Below are 14,924 nucleotides of genomic sequence, written 5' to 3' on the forward strand. Positions count from 1 at the left end.
TAATAATGATCACGCAAAAGGGTTCCCTATTTTAGAAATACGTTCAATTGTCACTATAATTTTAGAAAAAGCTTTGAAAATTATAAAATGTTATTTGCTAAAATTCAGTTGTCATATAAATGAAAAATGAGTAAAATGGGAGCGGTGGCCTAGTGGTTAAGGTGACTGCCTCTCAACCCAGAAATTATGGGTTCGAGCTCTACTCGGTTACGACCATGTTTCTTCATATAATACCAGTACTTGTTGGTTTCAGGAAGCGGACCCGAAAATGATTTATATAAGTTGCAAGAACTTGTTTCGCAATCGAGCTTAAATAAAATATGCTTAAACCAAATGAGTAAAATCGGACCTAAATGTTTCCTGTTATAGAAAGTAATTTTTAAAAGCGATGACTGGTACTGAGTTTTATGTTTTATATAAATAATGCTTCACAAGACAAGTATATATATAGCTGTTTAATATATTCTTTTATAAATATGTCAATTTCAAAATTCAAATCGTTGATTCTCTTTAAAGTAGAAGTTGATGCCGCTCGTCTGTTGAAAGAAGGTCTGAAAATAGAAATAAAAGTTTAGAAATAATTAGATAATGAAGTTCAGTATTTATTTTTGCATTCTTTATTTATCACGTGCAAAATTGATATAAGATTTCCTACATAAACAAAGAAGAGCATGTGTTTGGCAATTCTTTCTAATGCGTCGATATAAGATTTCGTACAAGACAAACAGTTTGCACGTTATTAACACTTTGCATGCCGGGTGATTTGTCGTCTGCTATAATGTCGTCTGCTTTTCTGACGGGTACTCGGCGTTTGGTCCGCAATCAAGATGTTTGAAAAGATTTTTGTTATATTATCAGCAGAATATCGGTTACTCCTATAAAGCACTATATAGCACGTTTTTATCACAGGCGTGGCTTGGAAAGTATACGTGTACATGACCACGTCTACTTTAATTTTCTTAATTTATAATATATTTGTATAAAATTTTAAAAAATACCCCCCTCCAGAAAAAACCAAAAACTTTTTATATAATTATTTCTTTTACGATAATACTGAACTTAAAAACGTAAAATAAAACATATCACTCGGAGTAATAAAATTCATGAAAAGATCATTATGTAAAATCATGTTCATTAAATATTTATATATGAATAATGTGGCCCATGTGGCATTGTTTTAAATAATTTTCATGATATCTTATAGATTTTTAGTTTTGTATTAAAGCATGTCTATGAAATATCTACCTTTTTTAAGGAATTACTCATTGCAACAAACATAGTAGTTTGTTTGGCACCCTCCGCACAGAGTACCCGCAACCGATGGGGCCTTGTTGGTACAACCTGGATCTTCGGGCAAACACGTATATGCATCTATATTAGGAATTAAAAGCATATGTTAACAATATAATATTTTTGACAAACTTATAATTTTGTAGAATAAAGCATATTTTATTAATATATTTATAATTATACACATTGCCAACAAATAGTGATGCATGGTGATGTGATGGTAATGGAAGTTATGGAACCCTGTATTATCGACGTACTTGACGTTTACTCTATTCAGTGATGAACTTAATGATTTGAGCCGTGTCACGACAAACCAACATAATGGGTTTGCGACCAGCATGGATCCAGATTACAAACTCTATTACAAGTAGAGAAACTGAGAGCGAACAGCATGGATCCTGATTAGACTGCGCGGATGCGCAGGCTGGTCTGGATCGATGCTGGTCGCAAACCCATTATGTTGGTTTTGTCATGACACGGCTCATTTATATTGTGTGTGAGGCAGACATATTTTGCGTAAACATGTTAAGATCATATCTTTTAAACATCAACGTGTGGAAGTTATGTTGAGAATACGTCGTCGGTAGTAGAATTGCTTTGATCATAGAGTGTTTGAAGATACGGTGCCCCTAAAGTTTAATCCTCACACTTTTCTATTTTGTAAAAAATGAAAAAAAATATTTCGTAAAAAAAACTTAATTCGTTTCGTATTTACGAAATGTAGTTCGTTTATATTTAAACACAATATTAGCTAGTCTTAATGAACTAATGTTCTGCTGTGTTCTGTTCTGTTAAAGTGCTATGTATGAATCAATTTTGGCATCGTTTTTGTCATATTTAAAAGCTACGAATGTAATCTACAAACATTATGAATGCTACGAAAGACCGGTGGGGACATTACAACTTCATGAATTCACGATTTCAACTTCGTGAAGTTGAAATCGTGAATTGAAGAAGTTGAAATCGTGAATTCGTGAAGTTGAAATCGAGAATTCGTGAAGATGAAATCGTGAATTCGCGAAGTTGAATTCATGAAGATGAAATCGTGAATTCATGAAGTTGAAATCGTGAATTCGTGAAGTTGAAATGGCCCTACCGGTCTTTCGTAGAATGCCACAATACATCATTGATTACCATAAAAAAACTTACCAACGCCGAAATTGTAAACAGAAGACACTGTCAAAATTCCAAGTATCAGGATCAACATTACGAATTTTCCTTCCATTTTATCTCTTCAATCCCCTAGGCTTTTTATGATTACAAAATAATGTATCCGCAGACGAACAATTCACTTTAAAAAATGAAAATATCCTGGGTAAACTGTCAATGTACCATCTGGACACGCGATTAAAATGACTTTAGGTATGAATTTATCTTGACATTTTCAATAATTATTTGAACACTTGAGTGTTTTGATTTATTAATTGAAAGAACGATAGTGAAAGCTGCTAATTAGGATTGATATACATGTATACATGATTCACTAAATTATTCTTTTAAGACTCAACTCAACTCAACTCAAATATTTTATTTAAGTCTCATCTATGTGCATCTTTACATATATTTAAGAAGTAAAACACAGCATTTTTACACAACACAAAGCCACTCCTACATAAGGAGTTATAAGAGACTGTAAAATTATTAAAATAATCTCTAAAATAATCTCTAAAATATCTACTTTTTAAGAATAAAAAGTCAATATTTAGACACAATCTAACATGAATTACATATGTATATGATCAAAGAGGTCAAGTTTGTGCCTGTCTGTCTATTAATTATATTACTATGACAATAATTGTTGTTTGAGCTAACCCTGTGTATTAATACTTTTTAATTCATAAAATCGTTTAGCTAATACCCTTAAAAGTTAAATATAAAATTCATGATAATAAATTCCTTTATTACAATACTTTGAAGGAGTCTGTACACCTGGGAATTCCAGGCTGCTTTTTAAATTGGCAAGATCAATATTATACCACATAGGCATTAAAACCATACAATTTCATTCCTGTTTTCTATATCAATAGCAATATTCCTATTTTAACCTATTAATAAAAAATATCTTGATAAAAGAACTTTAAAAGCACCATACTCATACTTGTTGTACTTATATACATGTATTTACAACAATTTGTATTGTTAAAAACATGTAAAAAACCAATATAAAATTCAGTAAAAATACAACTAACTAGATTAGTTAAAGTAAAAAAATTATCTCCTATACAGTCTTAAACGTCGAAGTTGCAGTATTTGGTAGCAGGCTTTGGCAGAATATTTAACAATTTCAAAGTTGTTTAGTACATAACATAACTTTTCCATGTCAGACAGAGTATCAAATACAGTATCAATTTGACGTATTTTTACCAACAAATCTTCTCTGATATCATTATATACTGGGCAGTGTAAAATTACATGAATCTCATCCTCAACATTTGTGGTACAATTGAAACATGTTCTATCATTTACATGTAAATTCTCATAACGGCCTGTCTCTAACCGGATAGGCGCAACACCACAACGAAATTTTGTCAAAGAACTTCTATGATGGAAGGGTAAATTGTACTTGAGGTATTTTTCAACAACCGGAGTATCTTTAAACAAACTATATGTTCTAAGTTTATTACCACCAGTATTTCTATTGGTATCATTCCTATTTAGTGACTGTTTCCACTTATCTTAATTCAACTGACCGTAACTTGTTCTCGACCATTTCAACTATTCTCTTAGCACTAAAAACATGTACATCATTAATATTTATCTCAATACTTCTAAACATCTTACATATTCTAAAATACTGGTTCTTACATCTGGAAGAAGCAATCCGTCTTGCCCAATCAAAGATTTTTTGGTTAATTCTACCACTATCCATTTTTGACATTCTGCAGAAGTGCCTGACTACAGAACCCCACTGTTTAACTGATGATGGTTTCCAGCCCATTTCCCCAATAACCGCTGCATTAGGTGTATATTTCCCAACTCCTAAAAAATATCTCATTGCTCGATTTTGGATAGCATTTATGCATGAAAATGAGCGGTCACCCCAGATTGCAGCACCGTAGTTAAGAACAGACCAAACAGTAGTATCATATAACCTTAAGAATAAGTTTTTTTTTATTTGACGAATGATTGAGGTAGCGAACTTCTAAGGACTTAATCTTCACCTCTGTGGGTTAAAATGTAAAAAAGCTATCAAGCTAATTTGCGGAAGGTGGGTGTTTTTGGTATACTGTCAAATTTGAATTTTCTAAAAGTATCCGAAAATTCGAAATATTTACTATGATACTTTGAAGCAGCATGCCTCCAGATTCATATTTATTTCATGAAAAAATTTCGACGTATTCAAAAGTAAAAAATATTGCTAATTCAATAAAGAATATAATTTGCACAGTGCACATTGCAAAATATAAGAAATTTAACAAAAAATAGGTCAGAATGTGCAAAAATATCCCTTATTGCGTTAGTAAGGCAGGATCGAGAATCATGGCGATAAATACTGCCTAAAACTGTCATGTAATCTTGAATTGTGAATTTTTTTATAATTTCTAGAAATCTTAGAACATTTTTCTCAAGGTTGATTTTCTTGAAATAGTTTGGCTTGTCTTGATTCATTGAGAAATTATTTTTTTTTTTTTAGAAATGTTAAAAAAATCACAATTAAAGAAATAATTTACATGTTATATGGAATTAATGACTGATTTGCAGTATTTAACGGCATATTTGTTTTGCGTGACTAACGCAGTCAGGGCTATTTTTGCATATTCTTACCTGTTTTGGGAAAATGTCTTAGATCTTGAGTGCCGTTTGCATTGTGCAAATTACTTTCTTTGTTCAATTAGCAATGTTTTCATTTAGATACGTTTTCAGTTAGGTGGAAAACACTGAAAGTGTTTCTGAAAAATCCCAAGAATGTTACCCAGGATCGAACCAGGAACCTCAGGAGTGACAGTCAGTGGTCTAACCAACTGAGCTATCGCGCCACTCAACTTAGCTATCGCGCCACCCACTGAGCTATCGCGCCAATTATTGTAATTCAATATATCACCGGTGAGCATAAAGTTGAAATTCATAATCATTTACAAGGTAAGTATGCAAAAACTATTTTAAAAGATTTTCTAAAATTATCATAGCAGTATGTTGTAACTTTACAACTTGCAAATGTTATGATACAGTATATCAAAATATCATATTGTTTCGAATTGAGCATTATCCTTAACAACTAATTCGTAAATAAGGAAATAAAACACGTTTAAAATGGTAATAATGTCTTCCATATGTCAGCGTACTGAAGACGTGTCAACAGAACCAGGACTTGTTCACCGGACATGGATTATTCATTTACTCAAAGTCATATGAGCCGCGTCACGACAAAACCAACACAATGGGTTTGCGACCAGCATGGATCCAGACCAGCCTGCGCATCCGCGCAGTCTGATCAGGATCCATGCTGTTCGCTTACAAACCCTATAACAAGTAGAGAAACTGATAGCGAACAGCATGGATTCTGATCAGACTGCGCGGATGCGCAGGCTGGTCTGGATCAATGCTGGTCGCAAACCCATTATGTTGGTTTTGTCGTGACGCGGCTCATATATGTAATTTATCAACATAAATAATCATTCTTATGTTTTTTAGTGTCATATGTTACCAGTGATGTTTTTGATATCTTCACACTTATGAAACTGGCTTATTATAGCAGCATATACGACGCATGCGCCGTCAGTGCAACTAGCATTGCTAGTCAAAATACAAAAACGAGAATAAGCTGGATACGATGCAAAATACAAAACATATTAGCCAGATAATACATGTAATTACTGTTCATCTTGAGTCCCCAGATAAATATTGTATCATGGGGTTTGCGGGTTTTTGCAAAAAATGTGAAAATGACCACGGTGTTCCTTTCTTTAAAAATTGGCAACATACTTTAAATGTGCTTTCAAATTTTAAATTGAAGTTTTTTATAATTCAAAAAAAAATCCAAAACTCTCCCAAAAGAAAAAACATCCCCTTTCAAAAATTTCCCAAAAATGACTTCAGATTGACGATCGATCTACTACTGGTGTACATAGACGTGAAGGCAAACATTTAAAAAAATTAAAATCTGAAAAATGATAGACATGTAACTAGTCGTGTATTTGATATGAATCTTGATATTTACCTACAGTGCATCTCCAGATAGATCTTAAGAAACTATCAGGCAATTTGCATGTATTTTGTACATCACAGCAAATCCTTTCTTATCTGATAGCTATATGAGCCGCGTCACGACAAAACCAACATAATGGGTTTGCGACCAACATGGATCCAGACCAGCCTGCGCATCCGCGCAGTCTGATCAGGATCCATGCTGTTCGCTTACAGACCCTATAACAAGTAAATAAACTGATAGCGAACAGCATGGATCCTGACCAGACTGCGCGGATGCGCAGGCTGGTCTGGATCCATGCTGGTCGCAAACCCATTATGTTGGTTTTGTCATGACGCGGCTCATATATAGATAGCTAGTCTCCAGGTCACTTACATAACGTTATACTGACATAATACCAGTTACTTAACATGAATATTAAGATATTGAAACATTTACCTGTAGTATTGTGACATTTAATGGAAAGGGAAAATGGTGCGATATTTAACGTCTTCATTGCGATATTAAACGTCAAAATAGTTTAACATTTAGTGGCGGCTGCGACATTTAGCGGCAATATCGCGACATTTAGCTGTAATATCGCGATATTTAGCGGTAACAGCGCGGCGTTTAGCGACATTAAGCGCCGATACGACATATAACGACGCCACAAAGTCATTACATTAGTAACTTACTTAAGGTAATGTAACCTGTTACACAACATTCTATTTTTAAAAGTAAATGATTTCAACCAAATCTTTCAATTGCATGACCACTTATAACCATATAAATTTACACATAGTACAAAATTCAAAATTTTAATGAACTTATAATGCTAAATGTGCCAACTTACCGAAATTCAAATTGCGCGCCTTTCAACTTACTTGATTTTTTTTTTCAAACTTATTGCTTTTTTTCTAAAGCACGTGCCACTAGAATCTTTTAAACCAATTATATCAAATCTGAGCAGATTTATGCACATTTTTGATGAACATTTTTTATTTTGCTGAAGTATAGGGTGTTAAATATTTTTTACATTTTTTTGCCCTACTTATTCTGTTGCAGTACTATGCAAAATGCTAATTAAATTGTGATAGTTCTAATGAAATAAAATGGCGCGCAAATTTTACGCAAATTATACACAAGAAGTACATATACATTGCTAGAATGGAAATAATACGTTGTGTGAAACCGAGGCATATTGTTGCATTTACTTGTATACTAAACTAAACCGAAAAGAACAGAGATATAAACATGTATATGAACGATTATTATGCATTTTCGGCCGTTTCTGTGTGTCTAGTAAATTTATTGTCACTTACTATGTAGTAGTTATGGTGGCATATTTCTGCCACCAGATAACTTGATAACTAACTAGTTAATTAAGAGGTTAACTAGTTACGTAACTAGATAACCTGATAACTAACTAGTTAATTAAGAGGTTAACTAGTTACGTAACTAGTTAACCTCTTAATCAACTAGTTAGTTATCAGGTTATCTGGTGGCAGAAATATGCCACCATAAGTAGTAGTATTATACTTCCTTATAAAATACTAAAAACTAAATGCCAAAAGGAATTGGAAGAAAACTATGGTTCAAGAAATTGTCCAATAAGTAACCTTTTTGAATACTTTAAAAACACACCAAAACAAAAAGCTTTTGAGACGTAAATTTATATTACTTAAACATGTAGTCCTAATGCTGTCATCAACTTTGTTGTCCGCATTTCAGTTATCGATATTATTTATAATATCGTATATTCCAACTGACCCACATTTCATTTAGTTCCTTTTTTCGATTAAATCACAAGGGGCAAATGAATTGACGTCATGGCAAAATGTCGATAAACAAACTCGGTATGGAATTTATGAGCTCAGTTTGAAGCTGAGTACGATAAAAAAAGTTTTACGTCAATAATGACATTTAAAGAAACACTCTAAATGCCCACGTTACTGACCTGTCATTAAATCAATTGTGATGTCAAACAAAATTGTAGCAGACGACATTTTACTCGCAATCTTCATGATGGTTAGATTGTTGATTCAGACGGCTGAAAAGATATTGCTTTGCACTTTTAGGAACGGTATCCGTAAAATTCTTCTATGATAAATTGAAGGGAGGTAATACGTTTTTGGCAAGGTAATGATTTATTGCAGAGTTACCTCTCTTATTATATTCAAAAGTCAAACAAACACATTTTCAACTGTAAATACGTCTGACTTTTTTTATTTCAAGCAGCACACACACGGTGCCTTTACCCTGTGAGTTTTTGTGATCTGTATTGGGACAAGAAATCAGCACAAAAGTAGATCTAGTATTTTCTTACATAACCTTTTGAAAACTTATTTTTATAGGATAAAGTATAGAACCCCCTCATTCTACAGGGTAACCAAGCAGAGAGTTTAAAGGAAAAATCAGTACTCTCTAATGAAATAGATACGCTGGATTTAATAATCGCGCGGTTTTTATGTTTCGGAAAAGAAAAAAAAACCTATATCTTATATCAATTCATCCGCACGTCTACAACGCTGTTCAGCTGTCACAATGTCCGTCCCTAGACTGACTGGGAACATCCGGTTCTCGTAAAGGATATGAAGCAGATACAAGATAGAATATAAGTAATATTCTTTTATACACAATTACAAGTTCTGGGAAGGTCTGAAATTCTAGTTGCCACTGGAAACCCAAACAGGCGTCTCACTCCTGGGTATTGTTACCAATTTTATTTCAGTTTCATTTCCACGTGGATAGTAAACAATTGATACAAACAATATTTGTGCAGCCAGGCAGTATGGTGGCTGATTTGTGCCAATCGTGTTTTCGCCCCGCGACCCCGCCGTTTTAACTTGTAAATTCTCGACTTTTCGCTTCGCGGGGTCGCGGGGGCGAAAACACGAATGGCACAAATCAGCCACCATAGGTTTTACATTCTTTTAGCATACGATGACTTACTTCATCTGGGCCTGATGACTTATTAATTACAAGGGACGATAATATATCAATAATTTCCATTTCAAGAATTTGAAAAGATTGTAAAACTTCATTCGTTTTAGTACTAAAGTTTGGAAGATTTGCATTAGCGGCGTCAATTGTTGATATAGAAACAAAATAATCATTCAAACAATTAGCTTGTTCAGTATCGGAAGAATAGATAACATCATTTCCATTAATTTCAATATTTAAGGGGGTATAATTTCACAATTTTTATTTTCTTTCACAAGCTGTTTTACTGTTTTCCAATATGAACGGGGGTTGTTTTCACTACTGTCACTTAAGGTGACAACGGAGTCAATTATCACTGAAAATACCTAAAATGAGATTTTTTGCTTAGTAGATTTATCAACCTTTCCTGAACACATTCGTGATTTAATTTTGGAAGCAGTTAGTCCAAAAAATGTGTTTTTAAACGTTTTAAAACGGTACCTGTACCATTTTTATCTGCTATTCGCGCAACCTGTCAATTATCGATAACGCTCCGCCCCCTGTTGAGGCATCAATCAGGGAAATCGGTAGTTCCATATATCCGTGAATTAACGGTCCATACTGGTCCATACTACTCGTAATTCATGTATCGTACAAATACCGTACATGTTTTATAATTATCGTCTACCTTTTATTTAGCATTTTTTATAAAATAAGAAATTGTCGGCCAATGTACGTAACATAATGTATGAAACATAAATAATTAAGCATAGCGGCAAATCGCACGACCACAGGGTTGATTAAAAATATAGTTGCTAAAATATCCATAATGTGTGAAAATAATTTGTCTGTCCCGTTAATCTGATGGATATTACATTGAGTTTATGGACTTTTGTACGGATTCAAGGGCTTGCTTTACATTCAACCTCGTTTTTTAACAATGTCAAGTAAAACAACAACAAAAACAGACAACATTTTTTATGTGAGCGGCCTATAAGACTTGTGGTAAGGTGTCCCAACCATTTTAGATTGTTTAAGGATGATTATTTCTCTATAAAACAATAAAAAAAGATATTAATATATGTTATCAGTGAATGCTTTGAATAAATTGTTCGCCAGTAAACCGAACCACGGATTTATATTACATACATGTAATATAAATCCGTGATCGAACACAGTACTAATAAACCTGGGACAAAGTATAATCAGACAAGCCACACAAACACGAACATTTAGTAATTTAATTTAATTGCAAACGTTTCGGCTATATGCCTTCATCAGTGCAAAACATAATAAAATTACCGGAAGAGACGTCATAACGGAACACGCGTTAAACGCGCGAAAAACGTTATGGCGTTTAGCGGCAAAACTATGATAACATGTAGAAACAAATATTTATGCTATAAATAAAGCTGGTACATGAATTAAAATGGATCAACAGTGATACAGATGTCTATTAGACAGTGTTAATAAAAATAAGATAATAGACAAACATATTAATATTCATGTAACCTATTATAAATCAAACAATACTTTATTATTTAGTCCATTTGGAATCATAGTATTTAATTTATGGATCCAAAAAGATTCTTTACATAACCGGTCCATGTTGTTGTCTATAATTTCTATAGGTAAAAATGAAAAATCTGACAATGAACACTTATTATCGTTTGATCCGAAATGGATCGCAACATGTGAAACTGGATTAACGTCACAATTTCTTATATCAAATCTATGTTTATTCATTCTGCATGATACATTTTGATTAGTCTGACCTACGTATTGCTTTTTACAGCCTTTACATGTAATGAGGTAAATTACATTACGCGTAGTACAATTAACATCATTGTGTAAATCAAAAGAACTTCCTGTTATGCTGCTATTAAATTGGGAACCAACAATTATATTGTTACAATGTGAACATCTACTTCGTAAACATTGGCTAGATAAAAATGTGCGATCAAGTAAAACACTTCTCATAAGATAATCTCGAATGTTTTTAGGACGTCTATATGCTAAAATAGGTTTGAACTTGGTATGTATATTTTTAACGCTTACCTTATCAGACAAAAGTAATAGATCCCAATATTTATTTAAGATTTCACCAATATTAGGCAGAGATGTATTAAAACATACAGTAAAAGGTATTATTGAACTAGTATTTTTAACGACAGGACTTAGAGCATCATTTTGGGACATGCCTTCAATTTTTGAAAACGCTTTCTCAATAATAGATTTAGGATAATTTCTATCAGAAAAATATCTATTTAACGTATCTAAAGACTGCTTAAAAGTACCGTCATCGGAAATGACACGTCTATAACGTTTAGCTTGACTAAACGGGATACCACGCTTACATGATAAAGGATAAGAGGATGTAAAATCTAAATACAAATGCATATTTGTAGGTTTGCAAAATATATCGGTTACAATATATATATTTTTTTTTTTTTTGGACAAAGTATGGAATTTATTGTATATCCCAGTAGAAACTGGATATCTATGCCATGCATAGATGATTTTCATGATAATAGAAGTCAAGAAGGTCAGATCATAATGATTGAGTAATACCTTTTATTTCTATTAAAATATGTGAAGCATTTTTATCAATTTGGAGGAAAAAATATATAATATCCCGTTCCTATATAACATCTACCATGGAAATAAAAGACCGTCAGAAGCTCAGATTTTTGTTATTTTAATTTATATTTTAACGGAATTTCATACACGAATACACAGACAGAGTGACACTGGTATAATATAATAATAATGCTGATGATAATAATAATGAACTTCAAAAGTGAAACAATTAAATACCCCGCTAGCGGTGCGCAAATACGTTCCATTTCCCCCACCGAGTACCTCAAATTTTAACGAAAGTCACGTGACATGTGCGATGACAGTAAATCACGTTAAGATTTGAAGAAATGTCTGTTATAAACTGATATTAATCAGCAACTTTTTAATTGGTCAGATGTCACTGGGTCATAGAATGTTGTTAGAGTATGTTACCGCAACTTGTGATCCTCTCTGGTGCGATATTTGTGTATTATGCAATTATTTAGCGTGAAACGTAGGGGTCCGAGAGAGAACAGTCGATTTATGACACTTCGTTTGATGCGGGTCGGACTAACTTTGAATCGGCATAACATTTTTAATAATCAAGCAATTAACATGCGGTTTAAAGCACATGAAAGGGAATTCATTTACGGAGGGAACCGTGTCAGGGATTTTTGTTTGCTCAATCAGCGACTTAATTATCTTTAATTACGTAATATGTATGGTGAAAAAAGTCGCATAAAATGTTTGACGTTACGTAATATTTTTTTGAGAAAAGATAGAAAAAATGTGAGACACTGTTCCCCAGATATTATAAGTATGTTTATTTTCCAAAGTTTGATGACAAAAAAATAAAAAATGACTTTGATATGACGATTTAAAATTTTAGGATTTTTGATAAAAATCAATCATTTACAAAGGCATTTTTTTCAAATATGTTATTTTTTATGAAGATCAACGACATTTAATGCACAAAGATTAAATAAATAACAATTATTACTAAAATAAGTTGGTTTAAATGACATTTATGTGAGTACCACGGAAAGTGTCTGTTGTCACCTTAATGAGTATTCTAAGTCATTATAGTAATTTTTGTTTTGCGTGTGTTTTAAGATTATTTACTTTATTTCGAAGTTGTTTATATTTAACCCAATCGGTATTTTCTCCGGATTGGACAGCTTTTGCTTTTTGACGATCTCTTTTACGGGAAGTAAGACGAATAATAGAATCATACCAGGGTCTGTCATTTGGTCTGATAGTTACGTAATTAGAAGGGATACACTGTTTCGCAAGCTCCATAAATTTTACATTAAAGTTTTCGGTTGCTTTATCGAGAGTATTAGAGTAAAGAAATGACCAGTCTGTTGTTATTATTAAATCGTTAAGTTTCTCAAAATCAGCGCGATTGTAATACCACACAAGTCTTTTGTAAGATACTGATTAAAGTTAAAGTTAAAATGGCGGGGCGCGGAGCGAAAACAAGCTAATTAGCGAGGGCGCGGGGCGAAGTTTAATAAATAAAACTTCGTCCCGCTAGGGCGCGGAGCGAAATTTAAGAAATAAAACGGCGGGGTCGCGGGACGAAAACACGCTAATTAGCGGGGCGCGGGCGATGTTTAATAAATAAAACTTTGCCGCGCGCACCCGCTAATTTACGGAATGCCGTTAGGGCCATCGCCTATGAATGTGTTAATCTGAAACGCGATAGTCGATAGTACGATGGTGAAAACACGAAATCACGAAACTACGATGGTGAAAACGCGATAGTACGATGATGAAAACGCGATAGTACGATGATGAAAACGCGATAGTACGATGATGAAAACACGACAGTACGATGGTGAAAACGCGATAGTACGATGATGAAAACACGACAGTACGATGATGAAAACGCGATAGTACGATGGTGAAAACGCGATAGTACGATGATGAAAACACGACAGTACGATGATGAAAACGCGAAATCACGAAACTACGATGGTGAAAACGCGACAGTACGATGGTGAAAACACGATAGTTTATCGTGTTTTCATCATCGTAGTATCGTTCTGTCGCGTTTTCATCATCGTACTTTCGCGTTTTCATCATCGTGCTTTCGCGTTTTCACCATCGTAGTTTCGTGATTTCGCGTTTTCACCATCGTACTATCGACTATCGCGTTTCAGATCAACACATTCATAGGCAATGGCCCTAACGGCATTCCGTACTAATTAGCGTGTTTTCGTCCCGCGATCCCGCCAAGCGAAAAGTCGATAATTTACAAGTTAAAATGGCGGGGGCGCGGAGCGAAAACACGCTAATTATAGCGAGGGCTCGAGACGAAGTTAAATAAATAAAACTTCGTCCCGCGGGAGCGCGGAACGAGAAATAAAACGGCGTGGTCGCGGGACGAACACACGCTAATTGGCGCGGGCGCGGGCGAAGTTAAATAAATAAAACTTTGCCATGCGCATCCGCTAATTAGCGTGTTTTCGTCCCGCGACCCCGCCAAGCGAAACGTCGATAATGAACAAGTTAAAATGGCGGGGGCGCGGAGCGAAAACACGCTTATTAGCGAGGGCGCTAATTAGCGTCTTTTCGTCCCGCGACCCCGCCGTTTTAACTTGTTAATTCTCGACTTTTCGCTTGGCGGGGTCGCGGGGCGAAAACACGAATGGCACAAATCAGCCACCATAAGAAAGACAAATCCAATGGTAATGTAACATGTAAAATTGTTTCTGAAATAAAATCTAGGCTCAAATATTTAAATGTGATATCAATACTGCATTTTAAGAAATGATGTCAGTACAATATTAATCTAAATATCAACAGCTAAGCGTATACACCATCTGAGTAGGGGCGGAGCGTTGCATTGTTTTATCGATATTATCGGATAATACACGTCACGCGTATACTTAGGTAATCACTTTCGGACATCCCTTTCCTGGAGGAGGCGGAGTTTCGAAGTCACATGCTTATGACATCACAGGAAAACAAGATGGCGGCTTCCAGAACGGATGCGCGGGAAATTGACCAGAAAAAATATCAT

Source organism: Ruditapes philippinarum, unplaced genomic scaffold (assembly GCF_026571515.1).
Source record: "Ruditapes philippinarum isolate M1 unplaced genomic scaffold, ASM2657151v2 ctg700_1_1_1_1, whole genome shotgun sequence".
NCBI lineage: Eukaryota > Metazoa > Mollusca > Bivalvia > Venerida > Veneridae > Ruditapes > Ruditapes philippinarum.